This window comes from Grus americana, chromosome 11, assembly GCF_028858705.1.
Source record: "Grus americana isolate bGruAme1 chromosome 11, bGruAme1.mat, whole genome shotgun sequence".
Classification (NCBI taxonomy): domain Eukaryota; kingdom Metazoa; phylum Chordata; class Aves; order Gruiformes; family Gruidae; genus Grus; species Grus americana.
Window position 1 is genome coordinate 12,650,592 of NC_072862.1, and position 24,315 is coordinate 12,674,906.

General features: G+C 46.8%; 1 long non-coding RNA gene across 1 annotated transcript in view; it reads right to left on the reverse strand.

The window, feature by feature from the left end:
• The window catches only part of LOC129211579 (uncharacterized), a 29,721-nt gene extending 6,653 nt beyond the window's left edge, over positions 1–23,068 (reverse strand). Inside the window, exons 1-2 of the long non-coding RNA XR_008578877.1 lie at positions 22,951–23,068; positions 15,763–15,934 (exon numbers count right to left, since the gene is read on the reverse strand). This is a non-coding gene — a long non-coding RNA (uncharacterized LOC129211579). The remainder of the gene's footprint in view (positions 1–15,762; positions 15,935–22,950) is intronic.
• Between the last annotated feature and the right edge of the window lie 1,247 nt (positions 23,069–24,315).

Below are 24,315 nucleotides of genomic sequence, written 5' to 3' on the forward strand. Positions count from 1 at the left end.
GGGGACAGCAACTTTCCCTGCTTCCCTTTGCCCTTCATATTACAGTCACAGCTATCTACTATGCTGGTCCGTGTGTGCAGAATTGCAGCTCAGCATCCCTGGACGCCTCCAGCTGCAGCACCTGCATTAATATCAAATGAAGTCATGCTCACCAGGGGTGTTGCGCTCGCCAGCTCCGGAGGAATCTGCTCCTAATGAGTGAGTTCTAAGCATTAATTAGCTTGCAAAGCTCTCCTCTTTGTTTACAGAGCTGGACCTCGCATGCTTGGCATTAAGACAGGGGTCACCCGTCAGGCAAAGAGAATGCGTGTGCATGTCGCCGAATATAATATATTTGTCATCCTCTAAGAAGCAAAGATTAATCATGCCCTCGCCGAAAAGAAGCTTTTACGCCACATCAGCTCTTCAAAGCATGGAGAGAAGGGACCTGCCTGCAAGGACGTCCATGACCCACACTGCTCAGATCCCCATAGAGCACAACGAGCCCAGCTTTGAAGTTAATATCCCACCTTAACCCTTTGGGTCCAGGCTGGGAAATGCTACTTGAACTGGCAGCCTGAGGGATGAATAAAGTGGTGGAATTGCACTCCAGTGCAGGTTTAAGGGATGCGGGGAGGGAGTGGTATGGATGCGTGAGAGACCAAGTTTCACTGACACGTCCTGCTCTGCGGCATCCTCCCAGCACAGGCGAGGAAAGGAGATGCTGGCCCAGAACAGCAAGGGCTGCAAAACGCATCTGCTGCTCTCTCCAGGGACCACTCTCTCCCAGCCACAACCCCCTCCAAGCCTCCCTGACCTCACCATAAATCTCTGTGTTGAATCAGCCTCCAGTGCCTGCCTGGCTACCAGCCCAGTTGCACCCATTTTAGGAGCTGAGCCTATCCATCCTGCCGAGCTAGGAGGAGGCCGTGCAAACAAACCGTGCTGAGGGACCAGCAGCCAGCCTGAGCACAAGCCTGCTGTTGTGCACTGTTTGCCCTTCCTCCCAAAACCCCTCAGCCTCTTCAGCCTTTCCAGACCCCTCTCACTGCTGACACCCTGGTTGGCATTTGTGCTGCTGCAGGGAGGCTTGGACGAGGCACAGGGCAATGAGATACCGACTTGTTACTGCACCACTGTTGCCGAACCTTCAGGGCAATCTCCATGTGCTGTCTACAGTGGCACTGGAGTGGGGGCAGCTCAGCTTCCCTTGCCTGATTCAAACTTACTATGACACATATCCAAGGGTGTCACTGGCATCACCTGGCTGTATTTAAAAGATGCTTCCCAGGGTCTTCCATGTCTGTGCATCATCCACAAGGTTGTTCGACTTCACCTGCAAACCTGCACAGAGCGCTGGCTGGCACTTCGCTGGGTCTGGACTCAGCCTTGCCTCCGGGGGGGTTATAACTTCATCTGAATTACCTGTAGTGTCTTGGATGTCTCAGCAATCCCAAGCCAGGCTGGCTGTACCTCACTTGCAGTATCCCCATGAAATGACAGCTTGAAGGTGACATGGTTACAGGCTTTCAGAACACATGTTCTGTAAGAGAAAGACATTAATAATGTCCTGAAGTCAGAAAGGTGTCATCCTTTGCTTCAGAAATACATTGGCAATGTTAAGTGGAAAGCAGTTTCTCTTCTCATCTTTTCTCCCTCCAAAAGAGATCTCGTAGCACTCGGTCTCTATTCAGTAGGTCTATGTTTAATTTAAATAGCCACTGGAGGCAACCACCATTCCACATGTTAATACTGCAGCTGGAGAGTGGCTGATTGGTAATTAAGAAAAAGAAAAAATCCAAAACCTTAAAGTTATGAGCAAGGCAGAGTAAAAATGACACTGTAAGAGTTCTCAGGCCAAAACTTCTCCACTTTACTGATGCAGAGGCAAAAATAATCTCTGCATCATCACTTTAGAAACTAGTTGGAAAAGAGAAAGAGTAGGCAGAGTTCTCCTTTGTGCTCCTCTTACGCTGTTTCCCTACTATGACAGCAGTTTGGTGTGTGGGTTATGACCATCAGGAGCACTGTGACCTGAATGTTTGGCACAGATCAACCCTACCAGGGTCATCTTCTGTTAAGTGAGAGATGACAGCTTGGCTCCATCTTGTGCAACAGGCTTGGGGAGGGGAGGGGGAACTTCATGCTGCTTATAGCAACAGGGCTCCTGTGTTATGTTCATGTAGCAATTAATGAGGAAGCTCTTTGGACTTCGTCAGGTTTTAAATACACTAGTGATGTCCCATATGTAACTGTAAACTACCATATTTTGAGAGTAGCTGGAGTTCACTGACAAAAAGAAGAGTCAAACAGGGTAGCATTACTATTTTACTGGTCCTCAGTAGGTTTAAGAATAAACAGGCAAGAAAGCACAGAAGATCACTCTTCCTTCCTATCTCTCCTCCCTCTTGAGAGGCAGTTCAAGAAATCAAGCCAGCTTCACTTTCTGTTCAGAGGGTTTTCTTTACAGAAAGGCTAGAAAATACACATTGTATTCCTATGGGTGAAAGCTTATACTCTGCAGAATTTGACATGATGCCCTGCTGCTTGTTGGCTCAAGTCAGCCCCTGTGGAACTACAAACCTTATGGTGCTCTGTAGCTCAAGAGGAAAGGTTTTCCATGAAGCTTGCAAATGCTGGTACTTGGCCAGAAAACCACAGACCACTTACTGTGGGCACACAGACTGGATTAAAAACCAGTGGAGTTGTGCAATTACGGGAGATTATTTATCCCAGAGGGAAAATATGTTTTCTTTGTTGAGTAAGTTCTTTCAAAAAAACCAACAAAAGCCCATCAAGCCAAATGCAATGCAGCTACCAGAGCTGAAGTAGTAAGTCATAGCAAATAATGCATTTGTCTACTTTCTCCTGCTCAGGAATGATCTTCCAGCTGTTTACAATTTTCCACAAGCTATTGCTAGTCTAAATTATTCTCCCAGTTATTTTCCACAAATACTTCTTGGACAAAAGACAGTTTCTCAAAAAATTAATCCTGAGGGTTCAAAGTACCTAGGCTTCACATCGCTGTTTTAACTTTGGTTCTGAATGGGCTTGAAATGGGATGTCTGGAGTGAATGGTGATGGTTCAGCATTTCAAAGTCATCATCTACCCTCATTCAATTATTCCTATAGATGTTCTGGACAGGATGCATGTGTAGCTCATCAAGACTTTACCTTTGTTCATTCTGGACTAGATTTTGTGAAAGATGCCATCTCTCCCTGTCGCTGTTTCACGCCTCTTCCAAACATCATCACTTACAAGACAGAGAAAATGAGTCACAGCTTTGCAGAAGAGAAAGCTCAAGAACAGATCGAGGATCACAGCTCTGTGATACTGATGCCTCAGATGCTGAGAGCACAAATCATGGAGTCATAAAGGGACCTGATGTAAATGAGACATTCAGTGCTTATTCATCTATTCTTGCCTAATGCAGTCAGTGCAGAGAGAGAAACCTGGCTGATCCTGACTTGAGCTCCATGATCTCTACTCTCCATACCTGAATTTCAGCATATATCAATCACCAGACATGTGTAAACTAGGCTCTATTAAGGGCATTCCAAAATAACACTAGAAAAACGTATGTGTTGCATACTTTTTTGGCTGCCTTTTCGCATGACAGAGGAGATAGCTGTGGTAAACAAATGCTTAACAGAGAACTCCATCCCTTACGGGTTCATAACTTAGGAAACACTGCAGCACGCTGATCTCAGAAACAACCCAGAGGGGAAATGAGGCAATTGAGTTATCACATGGACAAATACCAACAGAAGAGGCTCACATGTGTCAAAGAAGTCTCCTGAAATTATTTACATAGCTTGGACAAAAGCGTTGGAATGAATGGGAAAAATCTTTTGCACTCCACCTGCAGCATCAGCAGTGCCCACTACTGCTCGTTATCTCAATGGGGAAGTGTGCAGGTGACATATCACATCCCAGATGTCAAGGTGCATCTGCATGAATTCCTAAAATGACATGTGTTCTTTAGCCCAGAGCTTGGCTCCAGGCTAAGAGCTAAATTTGATGTTCTCTGCGGCTAAAACTTCTTCAAAAAACATTCCGGGTTAATTAGGGAAGGGAAATTTTGGCTGTAGTCTGTAAAAGAAGATTGGCTTGGGAAATCATATGAAAGTCGCGGGTTTTGCAGGAGTGAAGAGAAAGAACAGGCTCATTTCTAAAAGCGCTGCACCTAAGAACTTCAGAAAAGCACAGAACTTCACTGAAATACAATAAAAGGCACTGCCTTAAAGCAGAACATCTCCTTTGGCTCAGCATGTCCTCTCCCAGAGGCACCACATCATTCCTGCTGCTCACAAAACAGCTTCTGTCTCCTTTTAATAGTTTTATTTTTAGGCTTCTCATATTTAATTCTCTCTTTTTCCTTATGTAAGGTGCTTGGAAGGGCTGCAGTGTCAAACAATAATTACATCAGAGAAAATTTAGAATCCACAGTGTTAAAATGAGTCTTTGCTCTTGACAAGCAAATGAATGTAGGAAGTGAGGGGATACAGTTTTATCAAGGAGAGCACCCAGCTGACAGGGTAACAGCATCTCTCGTGGGCTGGGGGCACCTGCCTTCGGATGTCAGTGATCTCAGCTTGGAGTACATCAGCACATGCCTGGAATTAGCATGGTCTGAGACCTAGATGCACATTCATGCAGTGCTATCAGCACATGCATGCCTCTCCCTGTGAGCAACCTTCGGGTAGGCTTAAAATGCAGTTTTGCCATCCTCTTAACACCCCTAGATTAGCTAAAGTGAATGTGCCTGTCACTGTTACTACACCTCAGCTAAGGATCAAACCTTTCCTGGTGCCAGGATGCACCACCATGACCACCATTAGTCGGCTTAAAACAGAAGTGAGAGAGGAAAAAGACCTATCCGCTTTCCCCAGCCTGTGTTTCTGAAGCTACAGGTACCTACCCAAAGCAGGCTTCCAATACCTTTATAAATTACCCCCATCATCTGTGCTGCAGTAACTGGCCACATCTGCTGTGTTAAATTGAATTGTCTTAAAGTTGCAAGTCAGTCAAACAAAACACTGAATCTTGGACTATGTTGAGGTGTTGCCACTGCCAGGGCATTAAAGGAATTCTCCAAGTACTTGGCTTGTGTTTTCCAACAATGAAAATTGGGTGAGTTTGATTCTCCACCCATGGAAGCCATGCAGAAATCAGTGATGACTGAGGTCACTACAGGTGACCAAAAACTTATGGAAAGACCAGGAAAACCTTTTTCTCTCTAAAAGACAGCACTAACTGCCTTACAGTGCGCTCCAAGTAGATGTATAGAAATACCGACAGGTATCAGTGGGACTATCTGTCATGCAATGTCTAAAATCAGGTTGTGGTAAAGAGTAGGTGTATAGAATGAGCTCACACGTAGTGTATACAAGAAGTTTTCTAGGGATAACAAGTTTATAGAATATATATATATATTTTTCCCCATATGGGTTCCCAGCTGGACTTCTTTGCTGCCTTGGAAGAGACCAACTTGCTAAAAACATCAATGATGTCAAAATCCAGGATTCTCCTAATTAGATGTGACCTTTGAAGGGAACTGCTGAAGGCTGAGAGCTCACCTGCTTCTGTGTGCTTACCTCTGCCTGACAGGAAGGCACCTGGACCGCGTGCATTTGTTTTTTCATTTGTCGCCTTTTATCTCATGTTCATACCACCAAGGTGAAAGAAAAGAGTCTCACAGAGAAGAATGGTGAGGAGGAGGGCAAACCTTGAAGTGTCTGCTAGTTGTTCCACAGCTTCAGCTCCAGTGTCGGTCCTCTGTCTGGCATTCAAGATTCTTCACTTTGCTTTTCCTTCTCCACTTCATGCCCATCAGCTTGGCTCCTGTCCTTCCAGTCCTTTGTTCCTCTTGCTGAGCAGAGGCCTTTGAGGGGCCAGGCCATCTCAAGGTGGAGCTGGCTGCCAGAAGAGTTTACAACACAGGCAAGCTGTCCCAAGCCATAGGCTTCCTGGGAAACTGGGAAAGAAACTTCCAAAGTTGAAAAGAAAGATTAAAAAAAAAAAATTCTTCAAATTTCTGCTATTTCTCTGCAGCTAAGATTTTTTTTTTTTTTACACTCGGTTTTCAGAAGAGACACAGTGAAATGAATACTAAGCCCCTCTGAAGTCCTGTGGACATCAAGCACTTATCTCCCATGGCTTCCTTCAAAACTCCTGATCATAAACAACAGACGGACAAACTCTAGCACATTTCATTCATTCATCTGCTGTCTTTTGGTTGGGTTTTTTTGTGTGTGTTTTTGTTTTTTTTTTTAAAAAGTAAGACATAGTCTTTCTTCTGGGATTTAGAGCCTGATTTTGTAATAATTAGGGAAAGTAAAGCATGTGGAGATTTTTTACGATCTGCTTTAAATGTAGAGTTTTGGAAAGTAGACAATGAAATTATTATTATTTTGCTGCACAGCTGTGCTAAAGCGCAGGGGAAAGAGTGAAAAGACACTAGTATTTGTTTATTTGGCTTTCAATTGCTATGACAAAGCAAATAACAGCTTTGGTCTTGGTCCACAATTGAGTTAATTGTTAACACCTCAAATTGTATGTCCTAAAAACCTCCTAATTAGCCGCTAAGTGCAGGATAAACTAGGTAACATTTGTTCCTTTGTGCTCTAAGAGGACCTGCAAATTCATAATAGACAGCTAAACTTAAGATCCAAAAGCATTTGATTTAGCGTGTATATACTCGCAAGAAGTGATGCTGTATGTGTGTGCAGGTTCTTTCTTGTTCTGTGTTTGTGCAGCACCTGGCACGATGGGGCTGGGGTCCCTAATGCATCCTCTAGACAACCAGGACCCGGTCTAAAAACTACAGAGAGTATTTTCCAGGAGGCTTCTGCTGCCTCCAGCATCTCTGGGGCAGGGCCCGCTGAGAGACGTTCGCTGTTGCCTGCCCTGTTTAATTTCGGAAAGCTCCCAAGGAGATTCCGTCTCTTTGCTCTTTCATTTACCACCCAAGCCCCTCGCACCACGGGAAGGTACTCAGAGCACTGTGGGAAGAAATGATTCAGATACGAGCAGTGAAGGGGCTGGGAAAGAAAACACGGATGTGGTGAGGAACCTTATGTGAAGACCTGGGATTTCTGGGGAGACTGCTAGAAATTATACACCTGGGCCAGCAATTCAGACATCCAAAGTGCACGCTGTAAAACATGGGCACTGGCAGTGTTGTGATGAGATGACAGTTTGCACCGTAAGGAGGAAGCACAGTCAGAGACCTTTAGCATATGTCTGCAATACAGGTCCAGAATCAGAGGTCAGCACCTCTTGCCTGCCTGATGGCCCCCTAAAATGAGTTCATACATCTCAGCCCGTCTTTTGTTTAGTGAATGCCTGCAGCACAAGGCCATGGCAGGACGGCCAGTGTTGCTAGCGATGAACATCATTTCCACAAAAGGAGAAGACTGGTAAATCACAAAGGCAGCAGCTGTGTTTCACTCCCAAGTAGCATCTGGGATACCTAAGGCTGACTGATAAAAGCAGAAGGCGGTAAGACTAACACTTAAAAATTCAGAAAGGACTACTGGGTACAGAAGCAGAAGACAAGACAGGGGCAAAGCATTTTCCCAAAATGCAACATTAGTCCTCTTGTAGAGATGGATGAGGGAGAAGTTTTGCAGCAGCTGTCCACACTGCCTTCTTTCTCCTTTCTTTCTCTAAAGCACTAACGTGGACAGAAAGGTCTAGTTGCCTCCTCCTGTCTGTCTCCTGAGGGACAGCCACACAAACATTTTGGCAACCCCGGTCCGGCTGCCACGAGTTGGATGTGAGATGCAGGGAGATGGTGACACGCTGCCTAATATCTTGATATTGACATTACCCCAACCCAGAGATGGGAACACGTTAGTCCTGTACCCAGACTGATGGAGAGAGACAGGACGTGCCCCGCTAGAGGAAAAGCTTTGTTAGATGTGTCTTCCCTCCAGCTCTCTCCCGCAGCAGGTGAAACATGACTAACACCATAAGGCCAGCAAGTGTTTAACAAAAGCCCTTCTTTGGGCGCTCTCTGCTCTGCTGTTTGCACGGCTGTACAAGGCAGATTGCTGTCTCTTATTAACTAAATAAACAAGCAGCAAAAGTTGAGTGAAATGGAAACACATACACAGCTTGTCTGCAAATAGAGACAAACGCTTCCATCGCATGGGTGCACCCAGCTGTCTGGCTGTTACCTGCTTAAATGGCTTTAATTTCACATTAAGGTCAATGCAGTCATAGCTTCTCCTCCCAGGTGGAAAACCTGGCTGATGGAACGCTCGGATTTGTATTGAGTCCGCTTTGATGCCCCAGCTGAGTGTTTTGAGGAGCCGAGGCAGGTGCCCTGGTCCTTCTTTTGCAAGGGTGAGTCCCCAGCCTGGGCTGCGGAGCGTGCAGGACTGTGGCTGAGCGGGCACAGCGGCCGGCAATAGTGAGCCAGAGGCTCCTCTGCAATTGCCCACTGAAATGACGGGGTATCTCCAGCTTTCAGTCAGGGTATTCTCTTGCCTAATCCCGTGCTGCAAGGAGCGCGGAAAGCTTCTGCCTCTACGCCAGCCCTGCCCGGGTCTGTGCTCCTTCCTCCTGGCTTCTCTGGGCTGGCTCCACTTCCAGCAAAGGCTATTTATTCAGCTTACGCATCCTTTCCTTCTGCCATTTACGTAGCCCTCCTGCTTTCCTCCGGGAATATAGATGGGATCAGTAAACTGTCCTTATATATAGTCTGAGGGCTTTGACTTTTAGTCTCATTTATTACTTTTCAATTTCTTTCAGCTTCTCCTTTCCAAAGATCAGAGCTTCTGACCAAGTTTTGATGCAGTCCATGAGGGTGACAAACATAGCTAGGCTATGACCACTTTTGCATGGGAAGCTATTTGTCCTTACCTACATCCTCCATGTTACTCAAGGCAAAATAAAAAAAACCAACAGACCAACTTGTCTTGCATGCCTCAGAAGTAACTGTTCTGAGGATAATTTAAAGTATTGAGACATTGATTCACTAAAAATTGTTGGCCTGCTTATATGTGGGCAGGCAAAGTCACCCATTATTGGTGATTTATTAGCTGTAGGTGCCTCTTTGATCTTCTCCAACGCTGTGCACTCAATGTCCTCCTCCCATGCGGCAGCTGGGAGGACAGCCCTATCAAGACATTCGCATTATTGTGACTTATGATTCACATCCATGGGATCGTCTCCACTTAGAGACTGTATCTCACTGGATTCAGGGGAATCTTCCAGAGCCCTACAATATATGCAAAACCAGAAGTTCTTCTTGGACTGAAAAATTATGATACCAGCACCTCTAAATTGCTTTTAGCGGCTTTCTGTGCTGCCTCCGGCTCAGAAGTGCTTAGTTTGCTGACAAAAATCATAGTCTCATACACATTGGAGATGGAAAAGCCCTGCTAGGTTCAGCTAGTCCATTTCTCCTACCAGGGAAGGAATATTCCCAGCAATCTGTTTTCCCTACTACTTTGTCTTGTCTATTTTTAAACATCCCATGTAGCAAAAATACATTTAGATTGTCAGGATTTCAAAGCCAAGTTAGCTGTGGAAGTACCAGCTGTAGCCTAACCTGCTTTGTCTGGTGGCAGCAGCTAAATTGCTCTCTGCTGCCTTTGAAGTCAATGGTAAAAGTCTTATTGGCTTCTGTGGGAGCATTCTCAGGCCTTTGGTATGGATGATTAGAGCAAATAGCTATGGAGCACTGATAAGCCATCCTTACACTATCGCTTTCCAGGCCGTAACTGCATTTTAATAGGCAAGAAATTGTCTCAGCAGCAGTCAGGGTGCAATAATAGCAAAGCCGTGTGGAGCACACGACGGACTGGGTCTGCACAGAAGTTACTCCTGCCATGACCATACAAAATTATACCCAGGAGCCCAAACAGGTTTGGTGGAGTACGTGATCCAAGGGGAATGGTCAGAGGCAGTCCCTTATGTACCACCTTGAACTGTAAAATCTGCCAGAGGTCAGTTCAGCTTGTAGATAGCTCCAGTGTGTTTTCCCTTTTCAACAGACTTTAACAGCATGAATGAAGGCGGCCGGGCACGTCAGGGTACCCCTTTACCTGCCTTTCACACCTCGGGCAGAATATAATGTAGGTATGGCACTGCCCTTAACCAAAAAAAAAGCAAAAAAAAGACTGACTGTTGAATCACAGGAGTTAAGAAGTTACATGTAAAATTTGACTCACCTTCTCCAGCAAAAAAACGTCAACAGCTGCCCCGTGAGATGGAGCACTCGGCAGTGGCAGTGACACAGCCCCGACCAGGCTCTGCCCTTTGTTTTCTCTTTTTAGTTCAGTAACAATGGCAGGTAGCGGGAGACAGGGTTGGATTTAATTTAGCGGTTGTTGTGCTCTGCTGGGACAGCTTCCTCTGCCTCCACATTTCCTGTCTGGAAGTTGTCCCAAAAGGATGAATTAACCAATATATGACCTGTATGGGAAATGCACTTTACTGAAGCTATTTTTCTAGGGTGGAGCTGAACAGCTGTTTAACAGCGCATAGCTGCACTACATGAGAGACAGTAAAACCACACAAAACGAACTGTATTCAGGTACAGCAGGGCTGTAAGGAGGCAGAAGGTAATTATCTCAAACTGTAATTTTTGCTTGTACACAGAGGGTAGCGTCCTTGTGTGACAAAGCGTGCCAGCATGGGGTACCGCAACATGACAGTCAGCACTGGGAAAGGGGACCTCCGTTTCACCTTCCCCATAGTACTTTCTTGTGCCGTGTTTATACACGGAGAGGTTAACACCATCCCTGCAGGCCCCGGCATGCTGGCAAGGAAAACCAACGTGCTAAGGCTACGTAGGCATAGACTCCTATCCAAAAACTGCTTAGTTTGACACGATGTAAGCAGCAAGTGACACAGCCCTGGTATCACTATAGGGACAGCTGCGCCTGAGATCAAGCACAGTTCAATCCTCTTTTTTATATAAGGCTTCAGCAATCAACAGGAGCCGTGTCACAGAAACAGCCCCACGTTCACTTCATGGCAAGCAATGTCTGTAGCCATCTCAGGGCAGAACACAGCTCTTTGGGTGTACCTAGGGAGCTATTTGCTGTTGCGAGTCAGCACTGCCAACCATGGAGCCCGATCTCACTGGTGATGGCTCCTGTCCCAGGCCATGAAGGAGCATCTCTGGGTGGCAGCACAAGGCTGCACAGCCCAGGCAACATCGACGTGAGAGTGGGAAGCGCCCAGCATCTCTGTCGCGAAGCCTCAGTAAAGCCCCTGCTTTCCATTCACGTTTCTTCCTCTCCCCCACAGCGGGTTAGCTGTGCAATTCGGTTATTGCAAATTTACATCAGGGCTGGAGAGATGAGAATCTGAACAGAAGTTTTAAAAGCCACTTTTTTTTTTAAAGCCTGACATAAAACACCAGCCAGATTTACCATGAGTTTCCTGCGTGCACATGAGTTATATGCACAGTAAGCGTCCCATCATCATGAATTCTGCCAATGTGCTCCTTTTAATGGCACTGATCATAGGGAATTCATTTGGTCTTCATATAGCTGTCACCTGTATTACCAGCGCGATTTCATTCTAATTTAGCGTTACTTAATGGTGAAGATAAAGTTAAGTGTTAGCCATGTGGGTCTTTTCTTGGCTTCTCTCTCTCTCCCTGACACAGCAAGAGTGTGACTGCAGGGTGGTTTATGACCAATAATTCAAAAGAGCAGGGAAAAGAAGGAGCAGCAAATATCAACTGCTTGTCAATCATCCACAGTCTTTCAGCTCAAATGGTTTTACCCGGACCTCTGATCTTTTCTTCTGCCGTCTCTGATCCCCCTGTTTGTTTGGAGTTCTTTAGGTACTGCAACCATCAAAAATATATTTTTTAAAGGTTCAGGTTTAGGAAACCTGCAGCAGTTACCTACAATGGTAGGAAAAGGTGGTACAGAAAGCCATACCTAATGGCTGCAATATAGTAGCCAAATTACAGCCAGCCTGTCGGGGTGGCGATGATGGGGTACCCTACAAGCTGGCTGAACACATGAAAATGCTGGGGGAAAATGGAGTGTTTTTATAGCATCAGTTAGCAACAAGTGATTTGTCTTCCCAAGCCCCTGTGCCCCCCCTCTTTTCCCCCAGCTCGGAAAGGTAATCATTCTGTATATATCACTAGCTTGTTTAAACTGGAGATGAAAAGCTACAAAAGTACAACTTAATTGAACCCTGTATTGTGTTATTACAAATGCTGCCGACCTCACTTGCAGTCCATTATCAGAGGGTTCTGCTGAATGCTTTAATTAAAGACAATAAGGCTAATAAAAAGGCATCATTTTCCTGTCTCCAGCGCTGCTGGAGAGTTGGGGCTGATGAGATTATTTCCTGCTAATGTTCTTTTGTTGTTGTTGTTTTTAAATCTTTTTCTCCCCATGGTTTGCAAATACTGTCTGAGCCTGAGTTGTACAAGATTCATTAAGAACAAGAAAAAATCAGTTTTGTTTCTAAAATGCTCACTAATATTTGACAAGCAGAGCCCCCTCTTCCAGATGATCCCTGGTGCCTCACCCCAACTTTTGCTGCCTTTCGCTCTCAGATCCAGTCCTAGTGAGAGAAAAAGCTTCCCTGTGCAGGCACAGGTATTTATACAAACTGACTTAAGGACGCACTCTGCCCGCGGCGCTCCCGCACGTGGCACCATCTCCAGCCCTCCGGTTCGCAGGGAGGACAGCGTGATGACAGTGCTACTTGCCAGAGGGCAGGATCTAGCCCAGAGTGAGTAATGCAGCACCTCACCATAATTAACATGCTGCTTACTAATGGCCCATATGTGCCATCTCTATTTACTTTCATACTGATAGTATTAACGATACCAAACCAGCAGTGTTTCCAAAGCCAATTAAAGCAGCCTCGCAGCGCAACTTTCTCTCTCCAGCTTTGGTCCAAAGAGGCAGAAGAAGAGGGGGACAATGCAGGAAGGCATCGGTGAGGATCGCCATGAGGAAGGGAAGGTGCATAGCTGGGGGGGTAGCCAAAATGCTGTGGTGGGAGGGCTTGTCACAAGGGAGGTGGGAAAGGTTTGCAGCAGGACAGCTCTGCTCTTCTGCCCTTAGGGGAATGTGCTGAGGGATAAGGGGGACAGGGGTGACACGCCAGTCCCTGTCTGCATCCCTCTGCCTTCAAGGACATCTGCATTGGCTTGACCTCATCCAGCCCATGCATCCCTTGGTGTCTGATGAATAGCACAAGAATGGGGGGGGGTGCAAAGAGGGGAATGGGAAATAACCTGGTGCTCATTGCATGGGTGTGTTTACAGAACAGGCACATCCACCCACCAGCAAACAGGCTGAGCCCAGAAACTCCTCATACACTGGCCACAGAACAGTTAAAACTTCACTAACAATCCAGACCATATTTGAACAAGAGACCTAATGGCAATTGGCATTGTAGCCCTGCTGCGAATAAGCCAAACCATCCAGTCCTACTGTGATTAAAAACTCTTTCTTGGACAAGGGAACAAGCAGCCAGACGCTAAGTAACTGAACTTTGCCCCTGCAAGGAGGAGAGCAAAGCACTAACCACTGAGCCAGCCCAGTTTGCCAAGACTTTTATAGGGAAGGAACTTTTACAATTAAATACAGCAAAAGGTTTCTTCCACTGTGAGCCTCTGAACGCAGGTTGAAAGAAGCAGAGTCAAATGTGGAAGCCAAGTTAAGAAAAGAAAAGGAAAAAAAAAAGAAGAAAAAGTCTTGATCTGAAGGTTGCAGGCTCAAAGTAGCTAGAAACCCCATCAAGTGACTGAACGGGAACAGCGAGAGGCAGGCAAAGACCACAACTCCTCCCTGGGTAAAGGATGAAGCTGTAATGGGGAGCAGACTGACCTAGTTACATATTTCTTCTTCACTCTCCCTCTCTCACTGCTGCAGTTGCCAGGCTGGGATGTTGCAAAGCAAATTGTAAATGAAGTTTCTGCCATCCAAGCTGAGCAAAGGAGAAACCAGAAGCTCTGTAGATCTGGGCATCTCAACCAGCACCATCTCAGGCCCCTTTGGAGAAAACGCATTTGCCTGTGCCACATCACCCCATCCAATGTGGGTGTCCCCATCAAGTCCTTCCCATCCATGCTTCCTTTGTGTGTCGGCAGCTGCATGTCATTTTTGTCACAATAGGGAAATGGCCCACAGCATGGTGGCATTTGCAGCTCCATCCTCCTGAGCACACAGCAGAGGCACATGCTAATTAAACAGACTCTCTCCATCTTTCTGGTCTGCAGTTCAAGCAAAGAAATCTTTCCCTGGGCTGGAAGGGTCCTGCAGCCCCCGGTGCTGGAGAGATGCTGCACAAAGCAGAGCTGCCCTGTACTGTTACAAAGCCAGCAAGTATGGGGGATGACACAGTGACATCAGGCATGGACATGCCATATACAAAGTGCTGCCGATACCCTTAATTCTGACAGAGTTGGGCATGAGGAGGACAGGGGACAGCGTCGTTCCTTTGCTGAGGGCATTGCTGCAGCCAGGAGCCCTCCAACAGCCTTAACAATCTTTCCCAGACACACACATGCACTAGTGGAGAGCGCAGCAAGAACAACTTTCTGGCCACTGTGAGGCTCTGCTCCTCTCTGCATTTGGGTACAGCATCCTTGTAAAGCCAAACTCCAAACCGCACCTGGATTTCCCGACACGCAGCAGAGCTTATCTGGGTATGGCACACAATCCCACCATGCTCCTACAGTAGGCACTGGAGGTCAGCAGGCTGCCAGGGATCCCAGGCAGGATTGTGGGTTTTGGTCCCTTTTGTACCCCAAGGATGGCCAAGGATACCCTTGCACACTGACCCGGTGAGTCTCTGGAAGCCAGGAGGTTTGAGAAGCACCCAAGATCTGGATCACTTCACCCCAGATCTCCAAAGCATCCACCATTATCACAGACTTAAAAGACTGACAACATTAAACCATAACCCAGCAAGTTGAGTTGGGGTGCAGGGGAAGTTTTGCTCTTGATGAGCAATTAGATAAAGGAGCAGCTGCCAGGAGAGGCAAGAGAAACTACCGAGGGAAGCATTTCCAAAAGATGAGCAAACCCTTTGGGGAAGACCATATTTTGGAAGAATCGATGCTAAATGTAGGAGTTTTAATGACTTGTGGGGAGTCTCCTGTCTATAACTTCTAATTAGAAATGAAGGGAAAAGAACACTGAAACCTTCTGAACTTTCCATCGCACAAAACTACTGATTTTTTTTCTTTTTTTTTTTTTTTTTGGCTCAGGAGTATTTTTGAGATGTGCATTTCTCATTCTCAATGAAAAAATGTTTTGACAAGGGGAGAATTGGGGGCGATTGTGAGGAGATTCATGCTGTCAGTCACAGCTAACCCCTCCAACTGAAACAAGGGGTCTCCAGAAGAGGAGTGGTGCAGATGCTGAGGCAGATGCTAAGCAAATACGAAGCCTAGCAGAATTACTTTTGTAAATGGTTGCTGTGACCCCACTTTTCAGCATCACTCACTCAAAGCCCTGCTCCTCCCTCATCAGCATTTTCAGAATAGAGTAGAAGAAGGGGTTTACCTGTATGTTGTGGGTTTATCTCTCTAGACTAGCTGAGGTGATCCTGGGTCCTGTGGACAACCTTGTAGAGCATTTTTTCCAATGCACCAAGTAAACATTGCTGTCGTGAATGTATTTTTCCATGTTTCAGCAGTTCTGAGGAGTTTACACTACAAGAGGATTTACCCAAAGCAAAGGCCCAGTCCAACCATCTCTCTCTTCCCTGGCATTTCTCAGCTGTGTTTCACAACCCAAAATACTTACAGAGATACAGTGTCATTCCTAACTTACAGAAATGCCAGTACTCAGGCTTTGCAGAAGAGGTGAGACTAAAAGATGACTCCTTGAGAAATGATGAACTTCAGCTTCGCACAAGCAAGGTACAGCAACTCTATCTTTGCTCGTCCAGAAGAGCCTCAGCACATCCAGCTGTGTTCACCCCTCCCCTTCTAGACCATTTTGTCTGCAAAAGAAGTAAATTATCCATCAGTGACAACACTAGCGCTAGATTCAAGCCCACCAGCCCTTTTTATAGAGGCACATTCCTGCCGGGGCAGCCAGTCCAGGCTGCTGTAACACATGAGGGGGTCAGTGCCCTGAAGGAGGGAGAAGGGGCTGCCAGAGGAGCCTGCATCCCACTGCCCAGTTTAGCTTGCAAGGGACGGCGGGGGACCAGCAGCCACGCAGCTGGGGCCAGCACAATGGGCTGTCACTCTCGTCAAGCAGGAGGGTAATTAGGGAGCACTTCTTCAAACACAGCTGCCTGTGCTGTTCGAAAGCTGCCACGCGCTTGCTCTGAACGGGGAACGCTGTGACCCACTAGCGCAGAAGCACAACCACCCCCTTCCCTCACCGCTGCCCCAAATGAAAGCTTCAGAGCCAGCAATCATTTCAGAGGGGTCGGTGGTCGGTCACCACTTTCCAGCCTTCCCAACCCACAATTTGCTCTACGAGCACCTTGAACAGAGGGAAAAGGGTGGGTCATTATAGATGTGTCCTCAGGAAGAGATAAACCCATTACATGTATTAATAACCTCTACAATCATCACTGCGTGAGGCTGGGCGTTTATGAGAACTGGCTCCTTTGTAAGAGTTGCACAAACAAGATGCAGAGTGAATACCAGATTCAATAGGTGAACCAAAAGGTTTGGAGAAGGAAAACAGTATGATTCATAAGCTGAGATTTGAGGCAAATCTCAGTTTTGGGGGCAAGAAAGCAAAACAATGTTTAATGTGGGGCAACTACAAATAACTCATTCAACCCTGCAAAGAATTTTGTTTAAACTGCATTATTATTTGACTCTCTCTTTTTAAAAAAAAAAAAAAAAAATTAGGTCCTCTTTCTCATTTTAAGTGAAAAAGACTATGTCAAAATGGAAGTTTAGTGTCTAAAGATTTTGTCTCAGAAAGTTTCACCTGACAAAGAACAGACATGTCCCATCCTGAAACCTGCAAACCAACCCTTTCAGCCTCTCTGACTCCATCTCCCACCAGTGACACGCACTGACTACAATTCATAAGCAGTTTCCATCCTCCTGCAACTCCATTAATTAGCAAATTTACCGCGCACTACATTTATTTTACTTATGTCTGCAGGAACCAGACTTTTCTGTTCTCCCCACGGCCTTCTTCTCTGACCCTTCTGCTCCTCAGTCCCCCACATCTGCCTTTCTGTTTAGAAGTCCTTCTCATCATTTCCCACACGAGCACAAATACGATTCTTTTTCTTCTTTAACATCTGTACAGTCTGACCAGCTTCCTCAGTATTTTTTTGCATGTACAAACTCAATAAATAATGCAAATGAGCACCACTTAATTATTTTCTCAGCTTGTCGCGCAAGGAGCAATTTGGAGTGAGGACCCAAGGTGGCGAGGGGCAGCGCGCTCCCTCCCGAAGGCAGGCGTATGGCAGTACTACTGCTCCCCCTGCCTCCCACCGACCCACCCTCTAGCTTTCCAGCAAAGACTCACTTCACAAAATTTAATTACTCTGCTAACATGTCCCATATGCTCTGTGGCAAGCAGGGAAGGCTTTAATTACATCTGCTCTAGACATGCTGGGGAGCACTGATTCCCCATCTCCCAGGGACCCAGCACAGCACCCAGGGTGATGCGGGTGCTGCCAGAACCTAATGGTGCCTCAGCATCAGGCATTGAGTACCAAAATATCCTCTGTTTCCTCCTTCTACCCCTCCGCACACACATCTGCAGCTAACAGTGCGGCTGCAGACAAGGGAGGCCTCTGCTCTCTAGAGGAGAGCAAATCATCCATCTTACAAAGTGCTGACCATCACCATTAATGAACTGATTAACAATGATTAATAATTAGAAAGCCCTTCTACACCATCACTCATTTGTATGGTGCTTGAGAGACATCGCCCCTCATTTGGGAAGTGGAGAACAAAACCTGTCCTCAGCTGGCCTTCCTCTTCCCTCCATCCTCCCAGCACATCAGCACCCGATCAGTTGGCTTTTCCCCTCCTTCTCCCACCCCATTTTACTTTTCATTTTCACAGCTGCCTCTGCAATTGCTAATTTCATAGCCATCAGGTGTTGCTGAGGTGGCAGGTAGTCAAAACCACTTTGGGGCACAATACATCAGGCGGTAGACAAGGGGCAGGCAGGAATTTGTTTGACATGACATTGTTATGCAAAGATGCTCACGGTATCCGAGGTGCTTCATGCAACTGGATTGCATTTTCTGGAGACAGAAATTTTTTTTTTTTTTAGGGGAAGAAGGGCTGGAGGCAGGGGAAAGCCTTTCATTCAGGATCGTGTTTAAGTGTGAGAGCAGAATATCTATTGTAATCCCTGTAGTTTTAATGTGGTTTGTGGCTTATGTGATCCAGCCTGTAATCTGTTCCACATCTTATACTGCCTTGAATTTGATCAAGCCACATCTGAATCGTGATAGTCTGCTTTGCTGACTGACTTGTGGTGAACCATCTCCTACCAGCTACAGTTAATATTTTGGACAAGGGCCAGTCATTATTGTTTGCAAACTCTTCAGAGGGGCAATTTCCAAGGATATTGTGGGTTGGAGATACTCAACAGAGGATGCCTTTGAAAAGCATTTTCCAAAGTGTAGGGAATGAATGTGCGTGTACACACAACTTGTTTGGTAAACTCCCTGTGCTTTCTCCATCAAAGATCCAGCTGTAGGGTCATGGTTAAGAGCGGGAATAGCACTGCTTTCCCAGGGACCCAAGATTGTTCCAGGGTCTTCCATGGGCCATGGATTTCTAAGCCCCATTGCACCTGTCTGCAGCATCCGTCAGCTACCCTGCTGCGTTAGGGCATTCCAAAGCCAACCTGTACACACCTGATGGTCCAGCCATGGGCCATGCTGCAGTCACAGTTTGGCAGCAGAGGAGAGGTGCAGGCAATGCTGTGCTGAGCAGTAGGAGAAGAGCATCCCACACTGGGATAGGAGGCATTTCCTCATAGCTGCATTCTTTGTCCTCTTGCATGAACTGCTCTGCTTGAAGAGCCACATGTTTCCAAAGTGGTTTTGTTCCTATGGAGACACTGCAAGCTGCGTGGGAGCTTGCTTTTCCCCCTATGCTAAGCAGAGTCTTGCCCCATGAGAAAACTCTGGAGTTATGAGTGCAAGACTTGTGACTTGCAGCACGGTCTCCCTTCCTCCCCATTCCCCTCTGCTCTGGAGCTGCTACATGGAGCATGAAATGAGCACATGCTCAAGCTCCACATCACCGATTTCTCCTGTGAGAGGGAGATAATCCACAAAGCACTAGGCAGAAGGGTGGCACAATACATTCTCTTTCAACAGATGTTCATCCCGATGCCCTTCTTTCTCCACCATGAGCTCCCAGTGAGGTCCCGTACATGCAATACTCCTCCAGGAGAGCACCAGTCTAGACAACTCTCTCCCTTTCCCAAGAGTACCTATGTTGCATTAATGTATCCAGGTTCCATGCCAAGGAACGGATGTGCAGCCGGTCCAGCTCCACTCTAGAATTTGTATAAAAGCCAATTCTTTTTTTAGGACCATCATTACTCCTTTTTAGCCTAGAGCCTAAAATTACCACCCAAGCTGAGGGAAGGGAGGGCGAGGAAAAGAAAAGGGAATAAAGGAAGCAGACAGAGAGTAAAGTTGGCACTTGGGAGATTTCAGCTAGAAAAGGTCAGGCTGCACTTTTGAATGGCTCACCCCCCTACTTAGGTGCATGTTAATGGGACATCCTGCCCTTCTCTGTTTTATGCATTTCAGTAGTGGCTCTGCCCCTCAGGTGAATCAAATTGATTTAGTCCAGTCCCCTAGTTTAATTTCTAGGGCTGCTCAGCCAGGACTCCCTAATCTGTGAACAGGATTTCATTGTGGCTAGGTGCTTCTGATCCTTCAATTTATGGCTTGGCATTAAATTGGGCTCCAGTGATGCAGGGCCGCTTAGATTATGTGTCTGAAAGATCAGGCAAGTGTAGCTCAAGTGGTGGGATGATAGAGGTATTCTTGGAGCAGCGAGCCTCCGTCCCTGAGCGAAAATAATCCTGTGACATCCTGCCTGTGTGATCCAAAAGGCTGTGGTTTTGAGGGCAGGATCAAATCTTGTTCAGGAGGAAAGAGAAAAAAATTCTCATGGAAAGTTGGTTTGCAATTAAAAGAAACATTTCTTCTAAAAGTGCATGTTCCTTACTTGCACACAATGGAATTAACTGAGCAGCTGAGATTGTTTCAGCCCCCAAGTCTTTTTTTCCATTTTGGAGGGCAGGAACTTCTGCAAAAATATCCCACAGGGGGTTTTTTTCCATTCCTGGGGAAGAGGCAGACAATACAAAACCACCTAATTTTAGAAGCAATGCTTGGAAATACAAATCTCAAATCCAATACCATATCATGGTCTTAAACCAGGGCTTATCACTGCCAGGCATAAAGAGACGCTGCAACCATCATTTAGACATAACAGTCTTATCCTGGTTGGTGCTGCGAGCTGGCTGGACAGGTCTGAGCTGCAATAAAGGCATTTCTTTCCTTCCTATCTGAGAGCAAAGCAATTCTCCCTAGCATACATTTTAAAGGCAACCAGTACTGCACAAGTGCTGAGCTCAGCCTTTGGCAGAAGAAGACCTGCCAGTTCTTCTGTAATGCTTTTTACCCCATGACCTCAAAGCACTGCACAAGACACAGCAGCCAAACATGCCTAATAAACTTCTCAATCCAAAATGTCTGAGATAATGAGGGCTGCACAGCAGCCTGCCAGAGGAATATCTTCTGCTGCACGCCACAGAGGTGTGAGTTGTATGCCCTGAGGTACAGCAAGAAAACATGTGGAGATGCTCGAGAGCGCAGAGCCAGCCGGGACGGTCTGCACAGGACCATGCAGTCTGATCCCTGCTGCCCTTTGGGCATGGCTCCTAGGCTGAGCTAGCCTCCAAAAGGTGTCCAGGGACATCCTGGAGTCAACCCAAGACAAAGCCAGGAAGCAACTGAACAAAGGAGCAGCAGGGACAATGGGGGCCCCCTTCTCCGGGGCCCTGCCTGGCCCCTTCCTGCAGCACCCGGGCAGAGCCGCCCCACGCCGCACCGGCCGCCCCCACCCCGGGAGCCTGGCTCAGAGTGCGTAATGCCCAGGGAACGTCCCTTGCTCACGGGTAATTTCCTAGGCCCTGTATTGTTTCAGGGAAACACATATTTGGCAGCTAATGTTTTCCAGCACACTAGCAAGGATGGAAACAGCATTTTTTATTTCCAATGAGTCTTTCTCTACTATGTCATGAGGTAAATATCCAGGGTGTGTTTCCTCACCCTTAGCACGAAAGGCTGCTATGTACAAAGATGATAGGAGGGCTTGGCAAGAGACCTCAGGGACCCAGTATATCGGGATAACGGAGGTAAACCAGCCACAAGGTCACTGCACGCTCCCCCGGTACCGCGCAGAGAGCACGGAGCTCACCTGAGAGCCAGACTCAGTTCAGGCAGAGCTACGTCACCTGAGGAATCACACATCCCCACCCCTGCACCTCGCTGCTCTCCCTGTAAAATCAAGGGAGGGCTCCGGAGGGCAGATGAGCATCCCTGGAGCTGCTGGCCCCCTTGGCAGTGGAGCAGGGAGGCCAGGTCATGCCTCGCGCCCCCATCTCGTGCCCTATCGACTGGACACCGCCGTGCTGGCTTCTTGAGTGCAATCAATAAGGAGAGAGACAGGCACTACTGTTAAATTATCCCACCGACCTCCTGGTGATCTAATGGACTCTCCAGTAAGGTCTTATTAAATTCCAAGCCAAACTGTGTCCAGTTACAGTAATTACTGAATATTTAAGAAACAGCAATTGGCTATTTAGAGCAGTCTAGCAAACATCTCACGGAGAATTTCATGCTCTTTAATTACTATGCAATACCTGTCCCTTTGGTGACACCCTCCCATCTGGATTTATGTGTTAATTTGCATCTGTTCTAGGTTCCAGCATTTTAGAAAAGCAGAGAAATTTAAAATAAATAAATAAATTAAAAAGGAGACCAGTTCTCCTGTTAAGGGTTAGGGCCTGCAGGTAGAGAAAACCCTAATAAAAGCAGGCACTATGCCAGCTTTCCCCATCCCCACGTGGAAAGCCCAAATGCTGCAGTCCATCACTGCAGTTTTCCACATTGTGCCAGACCCAAACCCCAGCCCCATCCCTCTGCACGCTCAGCCCTGACCTCCACAACCCCCATCACTCCCACCCTAGGGCTCAAACACTTAAAAAAAAAAAAAAAAAAAAGCTAAGTCAGGCAAATCATGCCTTTGCTGACCGATGTGCATCCTCAGGAACTAGGGCAACACCTGCCTGGAGCTCATTTCCCTGCACGCAGCGAGAGCCACGGCCGAATCCAAATCCGGGGCCTCTGTGCTAGCCAAGAGCCGTAACCCCAGCTGTGCTCTCCAGCTCGCTGTCTGCCTTATTAGTGCTAAACAGCATCCTTATTTAACACACTTCAATTTAGAGTGGAATGGATATTTCTTACTTCAGAAAGTCTCACCTGCCTCTCAAATGGCTCTTGGCAAGCTGCCTGCTCTCACTCGCGTTTTGCCTTTAACAAGGCAAGCCTCGTTCCTCTCGAATGGAAAAGAGCTGGCAGGGCTTGATTGAAAGTTTGGAGTCCTTCCCCCTCCCCATCCACTTAGATGCCACAAGAGCCCCCAAATCTGTGTAGCCTTCTTATTGCCAGGAAAGCAAAGCTTTTGCCAACACATCTCCCAAGTTCCTCATCACAGAAACTAAAGCTAAAACTTCTAACGGAGAAACCGACAAAGATGGGTACAAAAAAGAAAGGGAGGAAGATGAGCGTTGTTTGCGGAGCTTGCCTGGCCTCCTGCTATCCCTGCCCCCATCTTTTCTTCCTCCACTGCCGAATCCTCAGAACATTGAAGCCCAAGGTAGAAATATCTAAGAAGTCAATTTTTTTTCCTTCCCATCCCCAACCACACTCCTTCCGCAGGTAGCTTGAAATGCAGAGATCCAAGAGAAAAGAGCATCACTCACCGCTCCCACTTTCCTAACAAGACCTCATTACGGTGCAGGGAAAACTTGACCCTGTCGGAAGTGTCAAGCCGAGGCACTGCATTTATTCCTCGCACAGTCCCCTTCGCCTATAACTTAGCGGGTGCTGCAGGGAGGTTATTCTTTCTTTCTTTGATTGTCACGGGGAGTAAGCTTTTCTTTTTTTAACAAAGCTATTTTAAAACAGATGCTTAAGTCTCTGTGCTATTTTAAATGGTGCATAGAAAAAAAGCCCACAGCAGAGCCGCAGTTTAGCACAAAGACTGGGCGAGCTGAAGCCCATGTGCTCCTACCTGTGTACAGAGGGATCTTCGCGAAAGGGATCTGCAGGTGACTGTTTTGAAGAAAATGGCCCCGTTTGGGCCAGAAGATGGCCATTCAGCCGGGAACAATTGTAAACCTGCAAGAGGCTTCCTCAGTTTGCTTTTGCAGGTCAGCAAATGCCCATGCTCACCTCTGAACGCTGTGACCTACATCACTGCGAGGTGAGAAACGGGGTGGAGGAAGGCTCCTGGCTGCTGGGCGCTGTGGGCAGCATGTGTTTCTGGCCGTCCTGGGGGCTACGCTGTAAGTTGGGCAAAAGATCCTCCCACAACCACAGGAGGGAAGAATTAGAAACACACAATGCATGACACCTAGAAAACAGATTTCCACCTCCATCCCCAACCAGACCGAGGTGTCAATAGCTCCAGAGACTCAGCCTGGATTTTCACTGTGATCTGGAAGCAGAAGGTCTTGCTCTATGTGTATTTATTATTTTAGTACACAACAGATTATAAACCCAATCTCCGAAGTTACAAACCATATAGTCAGTGTTTATCTGTGGTGTTTGATTATTACAAAGTTGTTCATGCTCAGTAAATATGTTTTCTGATAATCGGTTGGCATTTACTTTATAGACATCTGTGTTATTAAACACACAGAGAGAGGGGATTTAGGGATTGTGATAGCAAATGGCCCTCGTTCAGTCTATCAAGTGTCACGTGTATTTTTCCAGCTGCTCCATCGAGATGTGCTACCCTGGGTCAAACCTCCACCCAGCCCAGAGAGATGCTGCATTCCAAAAACTCTCTCCCCTCAAGCAGAGAAGGCCGCTAGGTAAAGGCATCCCATTTCTCCAGCTGCATCAATGCCGCTGTCTGGCACTGAATTATTTAGCTTCCTCTCACTGTGAATGGAAATGATCTGCAGTTTAAATGGGATGAAGAGAAGTTTGCATCAAAGGCACCTTAACTCAGTCAAACACACATTGGAGACTTCCTTGCCTGTGACTGTCAGGGGTAATAACCATGGCTCTGATCAAACAAAAGGCCCTTCAGACCCACTTAGTCCCTGTAATCGGCAGGT